This window comes from Microtus oregoni, unplaced genomic scaffold (assembly GCF_018167655.1).
Source record: "Microtus oregoni isolate MIOR12 unplaced genomic scaffold, Mior012 000018F_ref0000195, whole genome shotgun sequence".
NCBI lineage: Eukaryota > Metazoa > Chordata > Mammalia > Rodentia > Cricetidae > Microtus > Microtus oregoni.
Genome location: NW_024543077.1, coordinates 27,174,290 through 27,197,741, shown reverse-complemented (window position 1 = coordinate 27,197,741; position 23,452 = coordinate 27,174,290). Strand labels below are relative to the sequence as shown.

The 23,452-nt window shown below is 45.9% G+C and overlaps 1 protein-coding gene across 8 annotated transcripts in view; it reads left to right on the top strand.

The window, feature by feature from the left end:
• Positions 1 to 23,452, top strand: part of LOC121458873 (receptor-type tyrosine-protein phosphatase mu) — a 701,969-nt gene that overhangs the window by 505,473 nt on the left and 173,044 nt on the right. The window lies entirely within an intron of this gene.

Here is a 23,452-nt window from a genome sequence, read left to right as displayed (position 1 = left end):
AATAGATTGAACTGTTAGCTTTCAGCAGGATTTAATGAAATATTGAACCAGATGCCACTGTTCTGCCACAGATGTGGAGCTGTGAGGAATGAGGAAATGTGGCTTTGTAAACAGCCTGGCCCTTTGCGAGTGGATGAAAGGTTGGGGTCTCAGCAGAAGAGTGTCAAAGCTGGGCGAGAAAGTATGGCAGACCCACTGTTTTGCCCTGGTCTTGCATGAGATCAGGGTAGGCGGAGCCCTTGCTCTCAGTTACACAGAATTGTCCAGATCTGGAGATTTCTCTGGGTTATTATTGTCACCCAGTGTTGGTCCTCTGTCTCACCTGCTTGGGATCAACAGAGTTTTCAGTCTCTTCCAAATGAAAGTTTGGAAGTTTCCAGTGTTTGGGAAAGATCACTGTAGAAGTTCGCCCTACTCCCCGTAAGCAGCTATTCTAACTGAAAATACTTTTTAAAGCTCTGGACTGTTTATTTTACTTAAGATCTTGTATTACTCGTGCCTTTACTTGTCTTGTTTTATTTTTTTTTCATGTGTGTGTATGCCATATGTGTGTGGGACCTCATGGAGACCAAGAGAAGGTGTCAAGCCACCCAACATGGGTGCTGGAACTCAAACTTGGGTCTTCTGGATAAGTCGTATGGGCTGAGCCATCTCTCCAGCCTGGCTGTCTTATTTTAAAGGGCCCTCCCATTCTGCGAACCCTGACCTGAGAGCTCTTAGTGGGGCGTCGCATCCCAGCTGGACTGAGGTAGATCCAGAATAGTTAGTTCTTAGTGAAGGATAGCTGTGTAGCAGGATGGCAGGTGGAAAGAGGGCTCCTTCCAGACTTTGAAACACAGGCAACTGGAAGGCATCCCTTCTTTCTAAGAACTTCTGTACAGAAGCGAACAGCACTCCTTACAGTAGTGGTTGCTTCTCTTGCATATTTTAGTTCCCATGGTCCTCCTGGGCAATCTTTTGTCCTGGAAAACAAAGAGGTTAAAAGTCAAAGGAAAGAAAGGGGGTGAGTCTGCCTGTCTAGTGTGTGTGAAACCCCCAGCAGCCATCTGTCTGTCTGTCTTGTAGGTCAGTTGTTACCAATGTCAGGTCATTCAGAGACTCCTGGGAGAGGAAAAATGCTAAGATACTTCTGAGAAAATGCCAGCTCATTTTGTTGTAAGGAAAAGGCTGTGACTATATCCAGGGCCTGGGGGTGAGCTGCAGCAGGACTCTGAACCCAGGCTTTTGGGTAGTGACCTCTGGAAAGTCCCTTCTTAGACTTTTCTTGCTTGATAAACCCAAAGATCACCTGATTGTGTTTAAGGTTCCCTAACACGACTGATGTTTGGTTGTGGCATTTTCTAGCCCTGAGCTTTGTAACAAATGAATCGGTCGGAGAAACCACTGCCCGTATTCCCTTTATAAGAACGTGTGTAGAGTGCTTTGACTTGTTCGTTTCTGTGGTGTGTGCTCCCGCCTGCCAGAAATTAATAGAGAGCGCCACCGTCATGCTGGATTGCACGTGATAGCTACAAGTGCAGTCTGGAATCGGGTAATCGCATTCTCTCGTGCATATGCTCTCGTCCTCAGCTACTCCCTTCTGAGAGATTAGGACTTACTATTGTCTAAGAACATGCTCGACCCCCTAGCCTTATGGAGAAGTTGGGTTTATAAACAAAGGGTCATTTTTTTTCGGACATGTGTCCTCTTGTCACTAAGAATGATCATATGATGGATAGGAGATGACAGGTGGCACAGATACACTATTTCCGTGTGACATTTCAAGGCTGTATTTTCTTTTCTTTATAGGCCAAGGAACTCCCTGCAACATGTGATATATAGATGCTTTGGCAACTGTTCATAGCTTGTTAGTAGCTGTGTCTCCAGTACGTTGGGTCATCCATCTTTATGTGGGATGGAGCTGTGCCAGGACTCCCTGTCCACCTCAGTCATCGAGGGGCTCAAGACAGTGGCTGTCTCTTAGTCACACCACCTGGACTGATGGGTTCGAAAGTGAGGCAGATGCCCAGTTCTGCAAACTCCCCATATGACGACAGTCCTCTGTGATGGTTCAAAATCAGTGTCCCAGAACGGGACACCAGTATGCTATGTTTCTGTGACTACCAGAATCCTAAGATCCTGAGAAGATGCACATGAACCACAGAGAGTTGGGCTAAACGCAAGAACACAAGGACTTAGAAAATGTCAAGGGTAGCTAATTCTGTGGTCCTGGTTCCTGGAGGTGCTATGGAGTACGCTGTAGCAAACGCCGTTTGAAAGGCTGATAGGTGAGCTGAGTCATGTGGCTCTGTTGTAGTGTGTGAAATGCTTAAAGCAAAGTGTGGTGCGTACACCTGCACATTTTCCATATACTTATTATCTATTGAAGACTTCATCCTTCTTAAAGAGCCATGTTCAGGGTTGGGGATGAAGAACAGGAGGGATGTCCCTTCATTCTGTGAATATCTGAGGTACCTCCTCCTTCAGGACCCTGAGGGGCTATGGAGACAACATGTATCAGGCCACCCCAGGATCTGAAGAATGTGATATTATGGTAGAAAAAATAAGCTATGGTCATGAAGACAGAAGCAGGTGAATAAGAGACGATGCTGTGGGAAGCACAGGATAAGAAATTGAGTTCGGAGGGGAACTGGCTTCATGCAGAGGAGTCACGAGAGCTCAAGGCTGGGGAGAGGAAAGGGTTGTTAAAACTTCTAAATATGGAAGCTGTAAGCAGGTGGTAGGAGCGTCCATGCTGTTGAAGTGTTCCCCTTTCTAGGAACGGCTGTTTCTATAACATCTGATACCCGAGTTTCCAGTCTTCATTTCCCGTTGTTGCAGGAGCTGAGTTCAGTCGTCAGGCAGGTCAGGAACTGCCGCTTGCAGACAAGACTTACTGGTCTGTTTCTAGAGCAAATGGAGTCTGAGCTTGACTTGGAAAGGAAATCTAAAGACCGAAGCCAAGATGGCTGGCTTTGGGTTTTAAAACAAGTATTTGGAAGATGTCATGGTCATGTTGGGGAAAGAAATTGTCAACCAAATGGTAGCAGCACTGTCCAACAAGGTGGGGGAGTCGGCTTTATGTCGGGACTTGCAGTTGAGCATACACGGAGAGGACATAGCCGAGGAGAAAGTATGATTTGCTATCTCTCATAAAAATAAAAAAAAAAAAAGCCTGCTAGGCAGGTAGGAGAGAAGAAGAAACATACTTTCCTATTAAAGTTACCTTTGTCTTATGATTGCCATTACTACTTGAGTCATAACTTCCACGGCGACTTTCATTCAAAAGAAGCCATTAAACTCCCATCCTTCCTGCATGTGCCCAGCGTGCAGAAGCTTAATTAAATCTACAAGTGCAGCCTTAGAGGAACAAGAATCAAATTAATTGCAACATGGGCCACGCATTTGTTTCGCTGACAGTCCCTGCGCATTGGAGAAAAGGCAATCTGTGCACCCTTATCTGAATTAGTAAACTCAATATCACTTTTCATTAGCATGGCCGGCCAGAGCCATGCGTCTTCGTCCTGACACTGCTTACATGCTAATACCCTCACAAATAGAGTCTGTTCCAAGCGGTTTGCTGAAGACTCCAGAGTAGTAAATCCAGGGCTTGGGATATGCTGTCTTCGGCTTTCTGCCTCACTGGCTTTTGTGAGTTCTCTAGATTGAGCTCCATAATTAGACTGCAGGGTAATTAAGGAAAATTCAGCTCATGCAAATAGAGCGAAAGGATTTGCTGCTAATTACGGTCGTTATACCAGAGTCGAGAAAAATTAATTTGCAATACTATTATTCAGCGTTCCAGTGACCTGTGGTAATCTCACGTGAGGAAATGACATCAGCATGTTGCTAAAGATTTCCCTTCCACAACTGGAGGGAGTTCAACAATAAGATACATCTTTAAACTTTAGCTTGTCTATTTTTTTATTGAAAGTTTTAACAAAAAAAAAAGAGGGGGCCATAATTCTCCTAAAGAAACTTTGGTGTACGTTAACTTTGTTTTTACTTTTGTTAGCATTTTGAATACAACACTGATATTCTGCAAATGCCCTCCTTGCGATTTATAGGGTTCACAGTGGGGATTTAATTAGACAATATAGAATTTTCCGGTGTTAAGACTCTCACATAACCGTGCCTTAAGATGAGTGTTTGATGCCTGTGAACTGTACCTGGAACCCTCGTCCAACATGAGGCCGATCACTCGCAGCCAGGCCACCTCACTCAGAGTGTGAGGCAAGACCTTGGAGGTACTGGAAGTGGCTGCGAGTGGCTTCCAGTTAGAATTGCAAAGTCGTCTACTTTAAATCACTCCCAGGACCTCTCAAAGAGAAATGGGTTTTCTCACTGAGCATGGAGAAGAGACCTATCTGTAGCCTGTTCAGCTTCTTGCTGTGTGTTTTCTTGGCATCTTCTCATTCTTAGATACCCGAGAGGAAAGGATAAGTCTATGTTCCTATTCGTCTGCAAAGTGAGGGAAGATAGCATCTTTAAAAAGCAAGGGCTCTGCCTGTTAATAAAGAGAAGCAGTGCTCGCTAAGTACTAAAAATTAAAGATTTACTCTATCCAAGGTCAAATTGGAAAAATTTAAAATGTATGAGGTCATATTGTGGAGGGTTGTCCGGAGGGGAAATCTGTCCTGTATTTTGAGCAACTGATGAATCACTTATTGTACGGTAGTAGAATAAAGAGAGACACTGAGTTAGACACACTCTAGAGTTCTTTAAGGAACAAGTTAACAAGGGAGCCTGTGTCATCTCTGGCTGCAGCAATCTCTATAATTGGTCACATAAGCATTTTTGGTGATTGCAGACTGATATGCCTGGAGGCAGGGGGCTGGACCTGGTAGCTCCGAAGGGCCTGATGCTTGATTCCATTTCCATAATTATTTATGCACTGTAAGCATAAGCACCGGGATTTTCCTTCATTGAGGATTTTACTGTGTGAGAAATACGTGGGGATCTAAGAGTCACCGTTCCCATTTCATCAGACAATGCTCTCCATTTGTAGCCCAAAGAGCTGTCTGTTAATAAGAGCAGCAAAAGTGCCCATCATCGTCCACACAATGGTCATTTGTGATGCACTTTGAGCATCCCAGTGACTGTTGACGGAAGAGCAAGAGAGAGGGAAGATTAGCTGCTGGAGTGCCCGTGGCTGCTGGTGACAGATTCCGCTCTGATTAAAGCACCAACAACCAGTATGGGGTGGACATCTAGGTCAGCGACCTTCCCCGATGGAAGCCAACCTCAGTAATCAGCAGAGCCTGCCATTCTCTATGGGGTCACTAAGCCATTGAACTCTTTATGGACAGTAGCCTACGCTGTGGTGAAAGAATGGGACAGGGCTGATGATGTCAATATGAATTTTTTGTGGCTCAGATTTAGCAGAAATATATGTCTCTTTCCCCATTACTTTAATTATAAATATGACACGATCTTGAATCGCCTGGGGAGGGACTCCAGATGAGGGTTTGTCTTCATCAGTAGGTCTACACTGGGATTGTCTGTGTACTTTGGGAAGTCTACACTGGGATGTCTACATTGGGATTGTTTACTTTGAGATGTCTACACTGGGATGTGTACATTAGGATGTCTACTTGGTGGTGTCTACACTGGGATGTCTACATTGGGATTGTTTACTTGGAGATGTCTACACTGGGGTATCTACTTTGGGATGGCCCTTGGGTGCATCTTTGGGGTGTTATCCTGATCATGCTAATTGAGGAGGGCAGCCTGCCCACTTTGGGTAGCCCCATTCCCTGGAGAGGAGATCCTGGATTGTCTAAGAATGGAGAAGGTGAAGTGAGCCCCAGTGTGTTTGTCCCAGTTCACTGTTCTCTGCTTCTTTACTGCAGAGGAAATGTGAGAGTTGCTTCAGGTTCCTGCCTACTTGGTTATCCCGTGATAATGGGCTATCCCCTAGAACGTGAGCCAAATAAACCCTTTATTCTTCAACTTGGTTGTGTCAGGTGTTATCATAGCAACAGTGGGGAGTGGAGGACACATTGTCCACTGGCTTCCTTTCAATGTGGCAAAATACCATAGGTAACTTAATGAAGGAATTGGTTGGTCTCTTGTTTATGGAAGCCTCAGCCCATAATCAGTTGGCTTTGGTGTTTTTGGGCCTATTAGAGCACAGCATCATGGCAGGACTGTATAGATGATGGCTTCCCTCCCGGTGCCTGGGCCTATCTCCTAAGTATAGATCCCAGTAACTTTGTTCCTCCTTTTAGCTTCCAGAAGTTCCTTGGTGCATCATGGACCACGGACTCTGTTTTTCATCCATTCAGTTCATTTTTGAAGAAACCACTGCCAAATTAATAACTTTAGATAAATCAAATTTTATAGAATCTAATTGGACAGAAGACAAATCAGGAACCAAGAAGTCACAGGGAATCAGTTCTGCTCTCACCGCATCTACTCTGCCCGCCTCTCCCCTGCCTGGTTCTCCTCTTATCTGCTGCCTCTCCCCTGCCTAGTTCTCCTATTATCTGCTGCCTCTCCCCTGCCTAGTTCTCCTATTATCTGCTGCCTCCCCCTGCCTAGTTCTCCTCTTATCAGCTCACCTCTCCCCTGCCTGGTTCTCATCTTATCTGCTCGCCTCTCCCCTGCCTGGGTCTCCTCTTACCTGCTCGCCTCTCCCCTGCCTGGTTCTCCTCTTACCTGCTCACCTCTCCCCTGCCTGATTCTCCTCTTATCTGCTGCCTCTCCCCTGCCTGGTTCTCCTCTTATCTGCTGCCTCTCCCCTGCCTGGTTCTCCTATTATCTGCTGCCTCCCCCTGCCTAGTTCTCCTCTTATCAGCTCGCCTCTCCCCTGCCTGGTTCTCATCTTATCTGCTCCCCTCTCCCCTGCCTGGTTCTCTTCATATCTGCTCTGCTTTGCTCTCCTCTCTCTTCTCCTCTTCTCTCCATGCTCTACCTGGTTCTGTCCTACTCTGCCCTGCAAGGAAAGCAGCTCCTGTCTTTGGATAGAGAGCAGAAGTAAGGTAGAGACAGCCTCGGTGCTTAACACTTGGTTGGCCTTATCTAAACCTAGGCTGATTGACTGGCTGCCTATGGGAGGTGAAGCTTGGCTCCTGTGCTTAGGTAGCTAAGACTCGGCTATCGTTAGAAAAGTAGAGTCCTAAAAGTAAAGTTGGATTTTCAGTTAGTCAGCCTACTACGGCTGTGCCTTTGTCTGCTACAACAATCAGCCCCACAAGTGTGTGCTTACAGACAACCGAGATTTACTCATCACAGTTACAGGGCTGGGGAAGCCAGGACAGAGAGGCACACATCTAAGAAGGGCTTTTGTGCCATTCCATCCCATGACATAAGGGCCAGAGAGAACCCAGGAGACTGGGTAGGGGAGAGATCAAATTCACCCTTTCTCTGGACTACATGGTAACAGCATTGCCTCCTTCAGGAAGGCAGAGCCCTGAGGTCCCATCTCTCAACCTTGCTTCACTGAAGATTCCATTTCAAAGCCACAAGGTTTGGGGGACACAGTCAAGCATAGCAGTTGGGGTACAGCTGTCACTGAAGACTGAAAGGGAAGGGGTATACTCAAGCTAGAGTTAATCTAACATGTGAGACACTGTTCTAGGCATTGTGGAAAGAACAGGAAACAAATTCGGGAGGTTTGAAAGTTACATCAAATTATATTCTCTGAATGATCAACAAAGAGATTAGCAGAAGTTTGGGAGTACTTTTGCCATTCCCCAGGTATACCCTCGTGTTTACACTGAGAAACTTTGTTCAAATGAACGGTCAGCTAAAACAAGACTGTAGGAATAGCAGTGATTTCAGGAGGCAGAAGTGAGTCTGGACTTCTGTAGGGTTGGGGAAATAAAAACAGTAAAGAGGCAATATGGGGGGCCGCCCTCAGTGGACAAAGGTTCCTTGAGTGAGCCAGCTGTCGAGGCAGTGGCTGGAGACTGGGGTGTATCTCACTTTAGAGCACTTGTGCATATCCAAGTCTCTAGTTTCAATCCTCATGAAACAATCACGAAAACAAACATCAGTGATCTCAACAGAGCAGAGGGTGGCCTTAAGAAGTAGAGCATCGGCCATGAGGGACCACAGAAGCAAGACGGGATGAGGCAGAACTGGACACTGCGGAGAAGGCAGTGACAGAACAGACAGGACCAGTCTTAGGCAGCTGTGCCTCTGCCCTGTGATGGGCCTTAGAAGAGAAGAATCTCACTTTGAAACATCTGCTCTGGTGGTTTCTTTGACAGTCCTTGCTGCAGACCCGGAGGGCCCCTGAGGGAAAGATGTACCTGCGCCAGGCTTCCCTGGGCCAATCGCTCAGATCCCACTTTCCCACATCAGAGCGGATATAAAGACAGTCCTTCGCTGAGGCACCGACAGCACTCAGACTGGTTATACTTCTGTAAAAAAGAGACCTGGAACTCTGAGGAAACCTGCTCCCCTGGGTTTGTAGGAGGAAGAGACAGAGGGCAGTCTTTGGTAGTTTCAGAATTACTGGGTCTTTGGCTCACCCGAACACCTGCCTTGACGTTCTCAGGCTTATGAGAAATTTACTTTCCTGCCTGTCACTAATATCATGTAAGAAACCTCCCGGGAAACCCACCATACTGTTCAACGTGAAGCAGAATTGAGGATAAAACTATATTTACATTTGCTGAATAATTAAATGATCTTATGTAGCTCATTTATTCTAGAATATTCTGTCCTACTATGTACACTAAACATATCACATCATGTTCTGTTACCATCTAATTTCAAGTGTTTGTATTTGCTGTCTCCCTTTTTTTCTGGTTCCTTTCCAAGCATTCATAAAGCACATAACCTTTATGTGCCATGAACTAAAAATATAAGTCATTCAATGAGCTAAGGAAACTTCCAGAATTTCTCCATTCCTAAATCCAGAAATTTAAGTTAATTTTTGCTCGGATTAATCATTTCTCATCTGTCTGTGGAGGGGTCAGAAGGAAATGTTGGACATAGTGTCTTATTTTGAAGAGGTAAAATCGAGATTTAAACAAAATGCCGAGGCGCTCAGTCTAGCATCGAGCTAGCTGTGACTGCGCATAAAATTTGAGTACTATGCAGTCAGAGGGAAGGGCCCTCCTGCACTTGATACAAACGCCATCCGTAGCTGGAATTGTTTGCTCTCCGGAGTGGCGATAGCCAGTGTTGCCCTGTATTCTGCAATGCTGTTCCAACCGACAGCTTTGAAGCCAGCCATGTAGGCGAGATGTGAGTGACGAGTGCTGGGAGTGTAGGCTTCCACGGGCTGCCTATAACAGGCAACACACTGTTGTGTGTGTAGGGAGAGTCCATCGTGTGGCCTCACACTCCCGGCATACGTACCACGGTGCTCGGAAAAGACCTTTAAATTGGTAATCACTGCTGTGAAATCTCTCCTAGTCTCGTCATAACTGGTTTAGTGGACAAAACAGAATAGAATGTGTATGATGTAATTCCTTTGAAGTGAGGGTACTCATCTGAATCCCGAGAATACATTTTTCTTCTTCTTTCTTCCTTTTTTTTTTCTCTCTTAGAACAAAGATTCAGATTCAATTGCAGACCTGACCAGAATCCCTCGGGATGACATACAAGCATAAATATTTTAAAATTATATTACATTAATAAAAGATATGTCACTTTTAGTTTAAAAGTCCTGGGTTAAGAAGACAATCGTGGCCACAGCCGAGTGAGTTTCTAGAAAATGCTTTTCTGAAGCGTAGTGGGCATGAATTAGTTCTGTGTATTATTCATTATCCCGAGACCTCAGGGTCGAGAGATAAATGGAGAGACAGAGACCCCAGGGTCGAGAGATAAATGGAGCGACAGAGACCCCAGGACTGAGAGATAAATGGAGAGACAGAGACCCCAGGACTGAGAGATAAATGGAGAGACAGAGACCCCAGGGTTGAGAGATAATGGAGAGACAGAGACCCCAGGGTTGAGAAATAGTGGAGAGACAGACCATCCCACCATCAGAATGTTCTTTATTGCTAATTATTCACTTGAAAAATAAAATGAGCAATGTTATGTTTTAAATGCATACTCCATGCCAACCTTTCTGAAAATTATGGAAAGGTTTACTCTTCCTTGGTTGGTAGAGTACTTAAAGGTTTTAATGACCGAAGGCTATGTGTATTGTGTATGCTCTGCAATACGTATGTATTGTGGAATGGCTAATCCAACTGATGGACACATCCATTCCCTGGTGGGGAGGGCATGCAGAATACCGAAACTCCACCCTCAGGAATGTCTGGAAGTGGACCACTGTAGATGAAAGGGGGCTTAGAAGCCTTAATAAGATGCCGTGTGTGTGAGCCCAGATAAAGAAATTAAAGGCAGACAAACACAAAAACATTTGGGGCACAACTAGGGAGACTTCTCAAGGGTTGAGAACTTGTGCTGTTCCTGGACCCCAGATTTGGTTCTTAGCACCCACATGTTGTTGGCTCACAGCTGTGTGTAGCTCCAATTACAGGGATTTGATGTGCTCATCTGTTTCCATGGGCCCCAGATACTCATATGGTGCTGCACAGAACACTCATATACATAAAATAAAAAAATTAAATCTTTAAAAATTGGTTGTATAGAATGTAGATTTTACGTTAAATGCTCTTGAAATATCATTCTATTCCTATTTGTGATGCTATCGCAGGTTGTGTGGGTTTTCTCTAAACTCTTGGGACTAGAAGTGGATTTGACGGAAAGGGAAGAATTTGAAAAATATTTGAATAGGCTTTTCTGATTGAGAATCTGTAGTTCAAGAATGCAACATCTAAATGCTCCAGAGTCTGATACTTTTCAAACATCACATTGACACTGGTATGTTTCAGACCTTGCAGCAAAACACTGGATTTCACATTTTTTATTAGGGCAGGGCAGCCTGTGTTTTGATTGTGTAAGAGATGCATGCTGAACTAATGTTTAAGGATAGTAATAGTACCTAAAATTTTCACATGGTTCAGTGAAGACACATGCATACACACACACACACACACACACACACACACACACACACACACGGGGGGGGGGGGGTGATGGAGAAGGAAGGAAGGAAGGAAGGAAGGAAGGAAGGAAGGAGCGAGGGAGGAAGAAAGTGCTATCAAGGAACATGGTGGGGTGGCTGACTTCTCTTCTGGAGGCTTGGAAGACACTGATGTTACATTGTTTCCAGTCTTTCCAGCTCTGTGCTTTCCAAAAGAGTCAAGTCAACAAACTCCCCATACCTCCCAATGGCCTTTAAAAACCATGATTAGAAGACAGCAAAGGGTTTTCTTACCCCGTGTGAGCTGTGGTCAGCTGGAATGAGTGTAAGCTGTCCCGCCCATGGCCAGATGCCTTCCCCAGAGCACCTTCTCCTGCAGACTCAGGAAACACTCACAGTTGGAGTCCAGCATGTGGGGACAGAGAAGCCAGAACAATAGCCAGTGAGCAGCTGGCAGCATCCTTCTGCAGTAAGATGCAGACCGGAGATAAGGGACCAGTACTTCCTGGGTGGCAGAGCCCACCAGCTGTCCAGGGGCTGAGATGGGGAGGGAAGAAGCCTCCTGTTTCCATAGCAAGCATGGTGCATGATAGGTAGCATCCTAGACCTGGATGCCCTGCACGAAACACTGACTTATTACAAGGCCTTGTGTTTTCTAGATTGTCTCAGGCAGGCAAAGTCAAAGCTTGATTTGGAGTCCTAATGGAAACTGTTTTAAGAAAGGCACCAGGTCCTGCTAATCTTTCATGATGGAACTGTATCAACACTGGATACTTCCTCTCAGTGATGCTCTCTTAGGTTACATTCTTCCCTCAGAAGGCCATTTGAAGTGAACTTTTATTTCCAGTGAGACACCTCCGTCTTTCACCTTTATTATATCTGTGTGTGTGAATGCCACAGTTCAAGATAGGTTTGGAGTCTTTGATCTGAAACAGAAACCCCATGGGCCATCACTTTTAGTGCAACTCTTCTCACCCCACTGTCTGCACCGGCAGTGCCCGTTTCAAAGAGGAATCACACTGACCAGTTATGTCTTTAGACTCAGTTTCCCTCTTTCCAAAGCTTTCTGTACCCCCTGCCCCGCCCCCCCACCCATCATATATAGGAGACCTTATAACCTGAACCAAATATGCTACATACTTTAACCAATGGAGTTTTCAATTTGATAGAAAGTAATTATGAGAAAGGTCGCCATGATGAACACCATGTGGGAAAATGGAGACCATTAAGAGACCACGGCTCTGTTTCTAGAAAGTTCTTTGTGCAGAAATTTATTCAAGGAGCCATGCTCTCTGGTCCTACCACAAAGAACTCAGAGAGCATGCTGGACACCACACTGGAAATCAGAAGCTGTTTCCTTCACGCCTTGGAACTTCGCACCCTCCGTGATGGCTGTGCAGATGTGTTTGCATCCACATGGCCTTACTTTATTTGTTATGATTTCAGGACCACTATGATTTACGGCAAAGGCAGTCTGGGAATAATATGAGCAGGCAAGAGTGCAGCCACCGTCTCCTATCTGCTCAGAGAAAATGTAGAAATCCAATTCTCAGTGGCATTTATGTGTGTGTGTGTGTGTGTGTGTGTGTGTGTGCGTGCGTGTTTATCTTTCTCGCTTTTGAAATACTGCATTGTTCTGTACACTCCTATCTGGGACTGCCATGTACTTAAATGATAGAGTGTTTGCTAGCCCAGAACGTGGGCCGTTTTCTCTCTCTTGTCAGATCTATACTGCAAGAGGAATGTTTACTATTGTTAAGACTCAAGCATACTGCTCTCCCAGCTCAGAGTTTGAGAAGGAACTTTTCCCAAATGGTCTCTTCTACACACCTGATAGCCCAGGGGCAGGACCCCAAAGTTGAACAGACTTCCTCTCAAAAAGGGCATTCCCGCCCACAAACCTCTCAAGAGCTGTAGTATCATTACCCACGCTTTGGCCGGCCAAGGGAAGGAGCCAGGGGGAAATGGAGTCAACATTTTCAACACACGCAATTTCATTTTCTTTCTGTCCTCAGAAGCCCAGTTACAGAATCCTTTCATGTGTACTCCAAGAACTAATTCAGGTCTCTAGTTCAAGTGCGCAGTTGTTTTGAGGCTCCAGCACAGGAGACGGACATAAGGTTATTTCAGTGATGGCTGCCTATAAAAAGTTTAGCCGTTATTGGGGTGTGCAGACAGAATCAGCCAGCACCCTAGCAGTCATCCATTTAGCATGGACAAAGGGACCGTCAAAGAGAATTATAAAATCCGTTCTGACGTCATATGAAAGCAAAGTGGGAAAAACACCTGATCCATCCCTACGCCTGGCTAGCGGTTTGGTTGGTCTAGGCTGAGCACGCACCCCCAGGCAGCTTACCCAAAATGCTGCTGACCAGAGACGCTTTGCTTTCAGATCTTGAGACTATTTCCTATACATATGGATGTCTGTCTGTCAGTAATAGGCAATTCAGGGCAGGTGAGAGTAACCATGCCTGCTGTTTCTCAGGACGCTTGAGGTTTTACTCCAGCCCGTCACATGAGAACAGGTGAGTGCTCACTGGTGGCGTTATGTCCATGCTCAGCAATGCTTGAATTCTGTAACATTTTATATTTTCAATTTTGAGAATAAGGATGCTTGCCCTGGGGCCTGCTAGTGTTCTTCAGCTGAGCGCTTGGCCAGTTGGTGGCCATCTTTTAGAAAAGTCACCGAGAGCTAGGTGTTGCTAAGCAGCTGTCACCATGGGAGTTTCAGTCTCTAGAGTAGGAACCGTGCCGTCGGGTGGATAGAGCTGGCAACCAGGCCTGGGTTTCTGTTACTTCAGCATGTGACAGGAACTCAGCGCTTGGGACCTGGTACATTAGTCCCTTCTGGCAGTGTAAAGGTAAGCCTGGCGTGATATGCCTTAGGATAATACAAGGGGTTTTGTTGATGTTTTATTGTTTTGTTGCTGCTGGTTTTACTACGGTTGTAAGCGAAGCGGTCAGTCATCTTCTCTTACCCTCTGTCCCTCTGTGCTGTTGCTGGGTAGCAGAGAGTGGATTGAACCACATTTACCTCTTTGAAGGGAAGTATGGCGTCACTGTAAGAAAGCGAGCATAGAGAAAAATGTATCAGCTCGCTGGTTCTACAAAATTCAGAAACTGTTTCTGGCATATAACATGGGCCTGCAGTGTTTAGCTCTCTAGGATCGGTGCCACTGGAGGGGGTGATTGGCAACGGTCTTTGTAGTTGGCACTCAGATTAATTTTCATATTGGATGACAGCTACGGTGTCGAGCAAAGACCGTTAGATCATGCCAAAAATCAATTTGGAGGAATGCCTACCAATTAGAGGCTCTGGCATTGATGGGCCTCAATCACACGAGATGCTGGCAGGTCTTATTCTGCCGGGGTATTGTCCTCACTTCCCCTCTTACGAACTTGAGTTAGAAACCACTGTTCCTGAACCATGATATCGTCTCAGGGCAGCCTAAAGCACTCAGAAGCACAAGACTGTCCAGAGGGGTGGAATGAAAATCCACCTTGTATGTCAATATTATACCTTGGACAAACACCTGCCGAGATGGGTACCCTGGTGGGCTGTTGGCCGCTCTTGATTTTGATTGCCTCTAAGTAGCCTGTCGGAAATGTGTTTTGTAGAAAGTTCCCCAAAATCCTCACTCTATGCCTTTCAAGGTAAGAACAATACTTAATTCTACTTTATTAAGAGACGATAATAATTTGTGGACATAGTGAGTGTTAAGAGATATTTTTCCAGTGCTTCTGTGAATACCAACACCTTGAACAACTGCTAATGCCTTTATGAGCTCCAGAATAAATATGAGGTGAAATATTTAGGGCTTTAAAGGCATTGTAGGTGATCATGTTACCAGTCTCAGAACATATTTTTTATTTAGAGTGCCACGCAAATGCTGTGTCAGAAAGCTAACGACTGTGAAGCATTGTTGACGGTGACACAGTTGGTTAAAGCAGATATATTCTTATTTGCTTCCCAGTCCTTTAATTGTTGAAGGGTCTTGTTGATAATTAGGAAGACAAATGGGAAAACAAAAAAGTGTTCCTTTTCATCGCTGTGAAATGTTGAGTCACTTCTTCTGAACGTCAGTTTCTGTTCATAGGAGAAAGTTAGGGTGGACCGAGCGAAGTTGTTGCTTATGAGAACAGTTTTCAGCTTCTGGGCAGTTTGTGCCGGCTAGTCTTAAATGGATAATCAGCACTGTGCTCAGCGGTGTCTCAAAGCTGAGTTCATGAGATTAACCAGGCCACACGCAGTCCCGCGGCTCTAACACAGTCGGGGGATGTCAGCGTTTCCTTACACATCACACACAGGAAACCCGGCTGTGCACGTGTGCCCTCGCTTGCTAATGTTCAGACACCATGAAAGACAAACATTCGTTTCTCCGTTCTGCCTGGTGAACAGCGCGGTGTTCTCTGAGTGATGGGAAGCCAGTGCCAAGGCACCTGGCTGTACAGCCCATCCACCCTGACTTCACTAGCCTCTGAGAACTCAGTCTAGGAATTCCACCCCTCTGGGCTCACCGTGGAGCCTGATAGGACAATGTTGGGTCCACTGGGTGGACACAGCCGTCCCTGGACGTGGCCTCGTTCTTCTCAGTGCACATCTGTTCCTGGGATGCTTAGCAAATAGGTATTTACTGAAAGATTGGGCTCCAGGGCTAGACCATGGCTTGGGAAGATGTGAATGTTCACATCACCAAAGCCAAACTTTGCCATTGAGCCTTAGATTGAGACATAGTTTAAACCAAGAAGTGCTTCTTTAATTAAAGATATGAGTCCATATTGATTTTGAAAACAATAGGGTTGGAGAGATAACTCAGCGGTTGAGTGCCTGCTATTCTTGCACAGGACCCAAGTTTGGTTCTCAGCATCCACAATGGTTCTCAGCATCCACAATATGTCATGCCACAACAGTTTGTAACCACAGCTCCCTCTGTTGGCCTCCTCAGGCATCCGCACATACACATACATAGCATACCCACGTGGTCACAGACATGCACAGACACACGTAATTTTCTAAAATAAAAATAATTTTCAAAAAAAAGGAACCGAAATCCAAGGCAATTATTACTCTAGCAGATGTTCTCTGGGCATCTGATCAACATTGGTTCTTCAGGAAGGGAGAGCAACATTCTAAGCACACAGATTGCAGAAGCTTAAAGAGCCCTTTCTGCGTTACCTGGCAACTATGCAGGTAGAGCCTTGCATCCTGCTGGGCTCTGTTCAGCTCCAAAGGTGAAAACATAACACTGTCCAGTTAGGCCGAGCCACTGACAGTCCCTAAAATACCAAGTGCTGAAATTAAGTACACATTTAAGTTTCAGCCGCCATCTCTCCTGGTCTTGCTTGACTGACGTCAACACCTGTAGTTGCATCAGTACTGGCAGCAGCGGATGCTGGGGCAAGTGCCTCTGGAACAGGAGCTGAGTCCCATGCCCTTTAGAGAAAGGCTGGTCAGATGGCACCACCCTGGTTCTAGTGAGCCCCTCTTCTCCCCGCTTTAAGTAACCTGCAGTTAAAGAACTGGGGAGTGGAGTTGCAGAGACTCAAAGCGAAGACTACAACCATTGAGCCTGGTCTCTGTATCCTGCTTCATGGATCCTGGGTGTAAGAAGAGGAAGTCATTGCAGGAACAACATAGTACACAGCTGAATTGTGAGAGTCAAGCCATGGGCAGTGTGGTTCTCTAACAGAAGACAGGGAAGGGCCAGAGCTCAAGGAAATGTGCCAAGGAGGATTACCCAGGGAGATCCATTTAGTATTTACTTAAGTAATCCATCACAGGGACAAGACTTGTGAAAGCATATCATCCCAGACCCACTACAGAGAAGTAGTGAGCACCGATGAATCTGATAAACCCCCTGTTAAGGGAGCTGTGATTGGTTTGCCCAGTTGCCAAAGGCAAAGGTCATGGAGCATGCTCTGTGTCTCGTAATGAACACCTCTCACCCATGGTTTCTCTAGGTTTTATTGTCCCCGTTCCTTAGTTGGTATTTAAAAGAGAAGAAAAGGCATTCTGCCCATTCTGTGCCAAAACTCTGATTCTTAGCAGTGAAGCATCTTGGCTGTTCATGTAATGTTACAGGTGTTACTTTGTCTCATGTGATAATATTGTAAATATTATGATTATTGTGTGTGCCCCAAGAGATAATTGCAGCCATCCTCTGAAATGAATGGCTGGTCTGCAGGCCTAGTCACTGTTTGAGGGAGGCCCTGGAAATGCCTTTCCGGTCTGAGGAGGGGAAGTTGGAGCCCCCGTGCTAAGGAGCTGGTTCTGCGCTAAACTGAGGTTGTGTGGCAGGCACCATCACTGCTTCAGTGTTGGGCAACATTCTCATCTGTAGATCCTCAGTTGTAAATTTGTATCTTAACCTGAACTTCATATCTACCAGAAATTTCAACTCACAGAGTTATAAAGACAGCATAAAAATATCCATACATTTTCTCCACTTTCTCTAATAGTTCAAAATACAACTATAAAGCTATTATCTCTTCCTTCATTTGTCTGCTAGGATTGGCATGAGAAAATGCCCATAGACTGACTAAACCAACAAATAGGAGTGTCCTGAGACGGTATCTCTGGGGACCAGCTGCTGGCCAGGTCCCCCACTAAATAGGGACCCTCTGCTGGAATGCATTGGCTGCCTTCTCACTACACCCTCATCAGGATGCAAATCCTACAGGACTAAAAATCACCTAATGACGTCACTTAGCCACGTCTCCTAGAGGCCCCGTCGCAGGGTCACATTGGACACCGTACACTGTGTTTTCATGTTGATATACTGGGTTCCCTTAAGCATATGTTACCTCGTTGGATGGGCTTTGCCCCTTAGAAAGTGGTGCGCCTTAACCAGCCCTTCCGTTGTGGTATCCTCTATGCATACGTGCCATGCAGACTGACGTTTCAGGCTTCCTACATCCCCACAAAACTCAAACCCAGCAACATTCCGGACACGTTATCCCAAATATTAAATGAGGTATTTAAGTGTGCAAGTAATCCAATTTCAATTCAAGTAATGCAATTACGAGGGAAGGATATGCAAAGCTTCTGTGTTGCTAAGACTGGATTGTGGTAAGATCTCATCGGATAGTTACTAAGAGAGTAGAAAGGCAGGACAAGCCAGAAGTAGAGTCCCCACCGTCCCAACACTCCCATAGCAATGTTACAACAAAATGCAAACCTGTGTCCGGTAAATGCATTCAAAATGTTGCTACAATGAAAAGCGTCTTCATTCTGTGTTATAGTCATAGTACTTCTCTTCAATCTGTGCTCAACATAGAAACAAAAAGGACTGAGGATTATAAAGTCACTACCTCCTCTATTCTTAACCTGACTCATCCAGAAATATCTGTTTGTAAGAGAAGTTGACTCTAAGATAGAATCTCGTTAGCTGGGCATGGTGGCACATAGCCTTAATTCCAACACTTGAGAGGTAAAGACTAACCTGGTCTACATAGTGAGTTCTAAGCTAACAGCACTATATAAAAAGACACTGTCCAAAAAAAAAAAAAAGCAAAAAGTATGTAATGATGCCAGCAGCTGCAGCAATCTCATATTTCTGGAGTTCCTCGCCTTTTTTGATCTCATCGGAAGGCAAGATGGGGTGACTGACCTCTCTTGTAGGTTGGTCTAAGCACACCCCGTAATGTCCGCACACAACTGCCTTCGTTTCTCCCCATGCACTCCCATTGTGAGTCATGTGAGGTTACACCCAGACTGACAGAGAGCTATGTCTTCTAGATTCGTGCATGTCATTCCTGGTTTCCTCTGAGTGATAAAAGATAGGACTCAAAATCACCTGCCCTGCCTCCCATTCCTGCTGAGAAACTTTTCTCACACCCTGTACAGAAATTTAAAGAGGAGTGGCAGTGGGATAGGCCAGCACACCTGAGTGATTTACCATGGAAGTGTGCAGAACCTAGGCACGCAAGTCCCCAGCGACCTCCACAGTCACGTGGTCCACATGGGCGGATTCCGCTTAGAGCTCAGACTCCACACCTATGTAAAAACTGGTCCTGGCAGGGTATACCTGTCACCTAGCCCTGGGGACAGAGATCCCTGGAGGTCACCGGCCAATCATTCTAGCCAAAACAATGAGGTCCAGATTTAAAAAGAGCATCTGTCTCAGAAACTAAAGTGGCAAAGAGGTTTGAGAGTATCCCAACGCCAGGCCTTTGCTTTCACATGTGCCCACACACACACGAATGAGCCAACAGCGTGCTGGCAAGGGGATTTTGTGCTGTCTATTAGGAAGCACTCTAAATCACTTCATGTAGAGGGCACCAAAGGGCTCTGTCCCCTGGTGCTGCGGGAGGAGGGGCGCCTGAGAGCTGGTGGCAGTTGGGTCACCAGCTTCTTGCCCTTGCAGTTTCCTAGAAGCTCCTCAGCCTCCTGTCGTCCCCCGTGTGGCTCTTGCCCATCCTCACTCGCCTTGCTGGGGGTGGGTTTTAGCTTCTTCTCTTTGTTCAGCTTCCTCTCTTCGCGCTGAACTGCACTGGGTAGTGACTCGAGCCTTGACATTTTGCAGTAGAATGAGCCCGGTTTGCTTTGTAAACTCCTGGTTGTTGAGTGAAATACTTCAGGTGGGGTTTTCACTGAAATATAAAGAGGGAAAGATAAGAAGTATAATGCAGACTTAGAAAGTATGGGAAGAGATAAGCATAGAGAAGAGAAAGGAAGCCTGCATCTTGGTGCTGCCCAAAGCCCCACGGAAGGACTGATTCGCCTCCCAGCCGTGTGCCATTACCACCGAAGGACGGAAGTTGTCCACTTGCAGGGCCATTTCTCCTAGACGTTGCTCTACTTAAGAGTTGTCTGAGGCTGCATTTGGGCATGGTGCAGAAAATGACTGCACTGGGAGCTCTTCTTCAAGATAAGCAATACTTACATGATGATGAAGAAACTCCTTCACCCTCCAGTGTGTCTGGATTTGCAGTTCTTCCTCCCCAGGGGTAGAAAGAATTTAGGTTTCTTGCATGCGCTGCGTTCTGTTTGTTTAGTGAGCATCTGCACAGTGAAATGACACTTTGTGGCTTACGTTGCTGCCGTCGACTTACGTTCTGTAGAGAGCTCCCCTTACACTGTTGGACAGAATATATAACTCAATGGTTTCAGTAGCCAGTTGGCTACAAAACAGCTGTTCTGTCCCAAGGAACAAAACCTGACTGTGGAAGCAGTGAAGAATGTGGCATGTTCAGAAGTGAAGTATTAGTCCACTTAATCGAATAAGTTGTGCGAGCTTATCATTCATAGTGCAGAGGAACGCTCGGGCCTCCGTTTCTGTCTCAGAAGGAACGTAGATCAACCTTGACCACTCAGTTGCGGCCCTGCCCATCAAGTCTGTTACTTTCCCCTGTAGGTTCTCCAGACAGCTCCATTCCTCCTCCATGCACGTGTGCTTCGGATTAGGTTTCTCTGGTTTCCTTTCCAGAAATCCAGAAATGTGTCTCCAACTTACATTGTTTTCCATCATGGAGAATATACCGCAGGAGGGATGGAGAGGTGGCTCGGTGGCTAAGGGGACGTAATGCTCTCCCAGAAGCCCTGAGTTTAGCTCCCTGCATATTTAGCAGATTAAAAAGCCCTGTGACACTGGTGCTAAGCTCTGATTCCCCCTTCTGGCCTCTGTAAACACATGCACCCAGACACATGTATGTACGCATGCACAGACACACTACCAAATAATACATCTTTTGAAACTAATAAGCTACACTAACTTAAGGGGGGGGGGGCTTACTTTTTAGTTCCTTGATAGTATGCGTAACTGATCATGTGCTGTATAACATTCAATATTTTGGTATTTTAGAATACAGCAATATGCTGTATTGCTGTGATCCATATACAGTTATGCTTGAGTTAGAAAAATAATTTGACACATCCACTACCAATAGCACATGCTCAGTGGATATCATGGCTGCCAAAAGCATTTCCATTTGTACAGCGTTCGCTCTTCTACATCATGACTTACTTGTTCGTTCCAGGACTTAATGTCAGCCTGTACTATGTCACCTAAAATAATTTCATCTGTATGCACAATGAATTTATGTCATCTAGAAGTTGTCTGTATTTGATAGTGTTTGCCTTCTTAGAGAAAATGGATTCCAGTGAAAGGAACACGGCGAACATTTTGAAAGTCAGCACGAGATCACTTTGGCATCAAAGCTACGAGTGTAGCAGGTACGCCGGTGAACAGGATCAGCATCGTGCCAATCACATCCATGACTTTAGAGAAGTGGCTTCTTAGCTCGTGAATCTCATATGACTTCGTATGTGTAGGAAGGTAATTAGTTAAATAAGTAGAATGAGGTGATGGCGCTGGTGGCTTTGCGATGTGGAGGAGAGTGATGTGACCATGGACTGAAGAGGGGGCCGGTAGGGAACCGAGGCCTAAGGGTGAGTGGGCTATCTGTGGCAACGGAAGTAGAGAACGGATGTGTATCTGGAGGCAGGGAGGCTGCTTGTTTTAATTAGTGGCAGATGGCTGATTGTTACATGCAGATTTGAAGGGAAGGGTGGAAAGGGACACACAGACCATTCGTTTAGAGACGAGGAAAACGCAAATCATTGCCATGTCTATCAAAAGCTGGCCATCCTCATTAAAAAGTGGCAGGGCAATGCTTGCACAAGGGTGTTGGCAGGAAACAGGCTTCGGGGTAACCAGTAAGTTGGTGGACATCCCCAGGACGTCACAACCCAAAGTCTTATGAACATATCCTTCCCAAGTAGTTTTTATAGAGAATTTAAAGATGGAGGGACTTGATCTGTGAGAGAAGCTGCAACCTGTGACCCCCAGAAAAAGCTTTGCTCTTTCCTCGCTGTCTCAGTTTGGGTTTTATTGCTGTACAGACACACCATGACTGCAGCAAATCTTACAAAGAAAACGATTTAGTTGGGACTGGCTTACACTCTTAGAGGCTCAGCCCATTATGGTCATGGTGGGAAACAGGGCAGCAGACGGGCAGATGTGGTGCTAGAGAAGGAGCTGAGACTTCCGCATGTTGATGCGCAGACAGCAGAAGGAGCCACAGTGAAGTAGGTAGGCATAGCTTGAGCATACATGAGACCTCAAAGCCCACCCCCAGTGACACACTTCTTCCTACAAGGCCACCCCTAGTAGTGCTCCTCCCTAATGGCCAAGCATTCAAACATATGTGTCTATGGGAGCCATTCCTATCCCAACTACTGCATTGGCAGAACAGGTGGTTTCTTAACTTTGTATTTGAAAAGAGGAAGGAAGTTCCCAGAGGCAGATGCTGCTCTAAATGCAGACAAGGAGGCAAGGACTTGGTCTAGGATGCAAGGACTTGGTCCAGGATGCAAGGACTTGGTCCAGGATGCAAGGACTTGGTCTAGGATGCAAGGACTTGGTCCAGGATGCAAGGACTTGGTCTAGGATGCAAGGACTTGGTCCAGGATGCAAGGACTTGGTCCAGGATGCAAGGACTTGGTCCAGGATGCAAGGACTTGGTCTAGGATGCAAGGACTTGGTCCAGGATGCAAGGACTTGATCCAGGATGCAAGGACTTGGTCCAGGATGCAAGGACTTGGTCTAGGATGCAAGGACTTGGTCCAGGATGCAAGGACTTGGTCCAGGATGATGCTTATAGAGTCAGAACCATGCGGTGGTTTTTCTAGAGCATGCTGTGGAGCCTCGCGGCTGGACTCCCAGGCACTGCCTTCAGAACTTCCAGAATAGCCCAAGGATGCTGTTGCCTGGGGTGAGGTACCAGGTGATGTTGCTGCCTGGGATGAGGTACGAGGTGATGTTGCTGCCTGGGATGAGGTACCAGGTGATGTTGCTGCCTAGGGTAGAGTACCAGAAGCACTTTAGGATTGATTCTAATCTAATTGTGTGTAACCTTCTCTAAAAATCTGAAGGCCACCATAGATGACCTTATGTCACAGAAAACTCAAAACATTAAGGTGCAGCTGCTGTAATGGACAGCGTAAGGTAACATCATACCGTAATCCCCAAACCAAGAATGCATCCCACACCGTTGCTGTCACTGGTATCCCATGTACACTGTAGAAAAGCAGGCTGCAAGCCAGCCTTACCATTCCTTACCATACTACATGAAATATTCAGGACTGTCAGAATCAAGTCCACCTAACGTTAGTACACCGAGAACATTCTTTGCTAGGCCTCTCAGAGAGATACCATGTGATCACTTCTTCATCAGCATTCCTGTGAGAGTTCACAAATGACAGAAGCCTGCAAAATGGAAAAGTCCTGAGAGTGAGAGAGTTACCTTCTCCCAGGTTTACAGTATTTGACAGGTAATGCGCGAAACAATCCCACACCAGTTTGGATTTATAGGGGTATTTATTTTAGGGGTAAAACTTACAAAACACCAACCATCAGGAAAGGAGTCTAGTAGCTGGAGCAAGAGCAGGAACCAAGTGCTGGAACCAAGAGAGCGAGCCAAGGCTTGCCGCTCTTTTTTAAAGAGAAATAGACCATGTCCCAGTGGGCTGGTATTTCAGCAGCTATTGGCTGAAGGAGCAGAAGGTGCTCCCGCAGC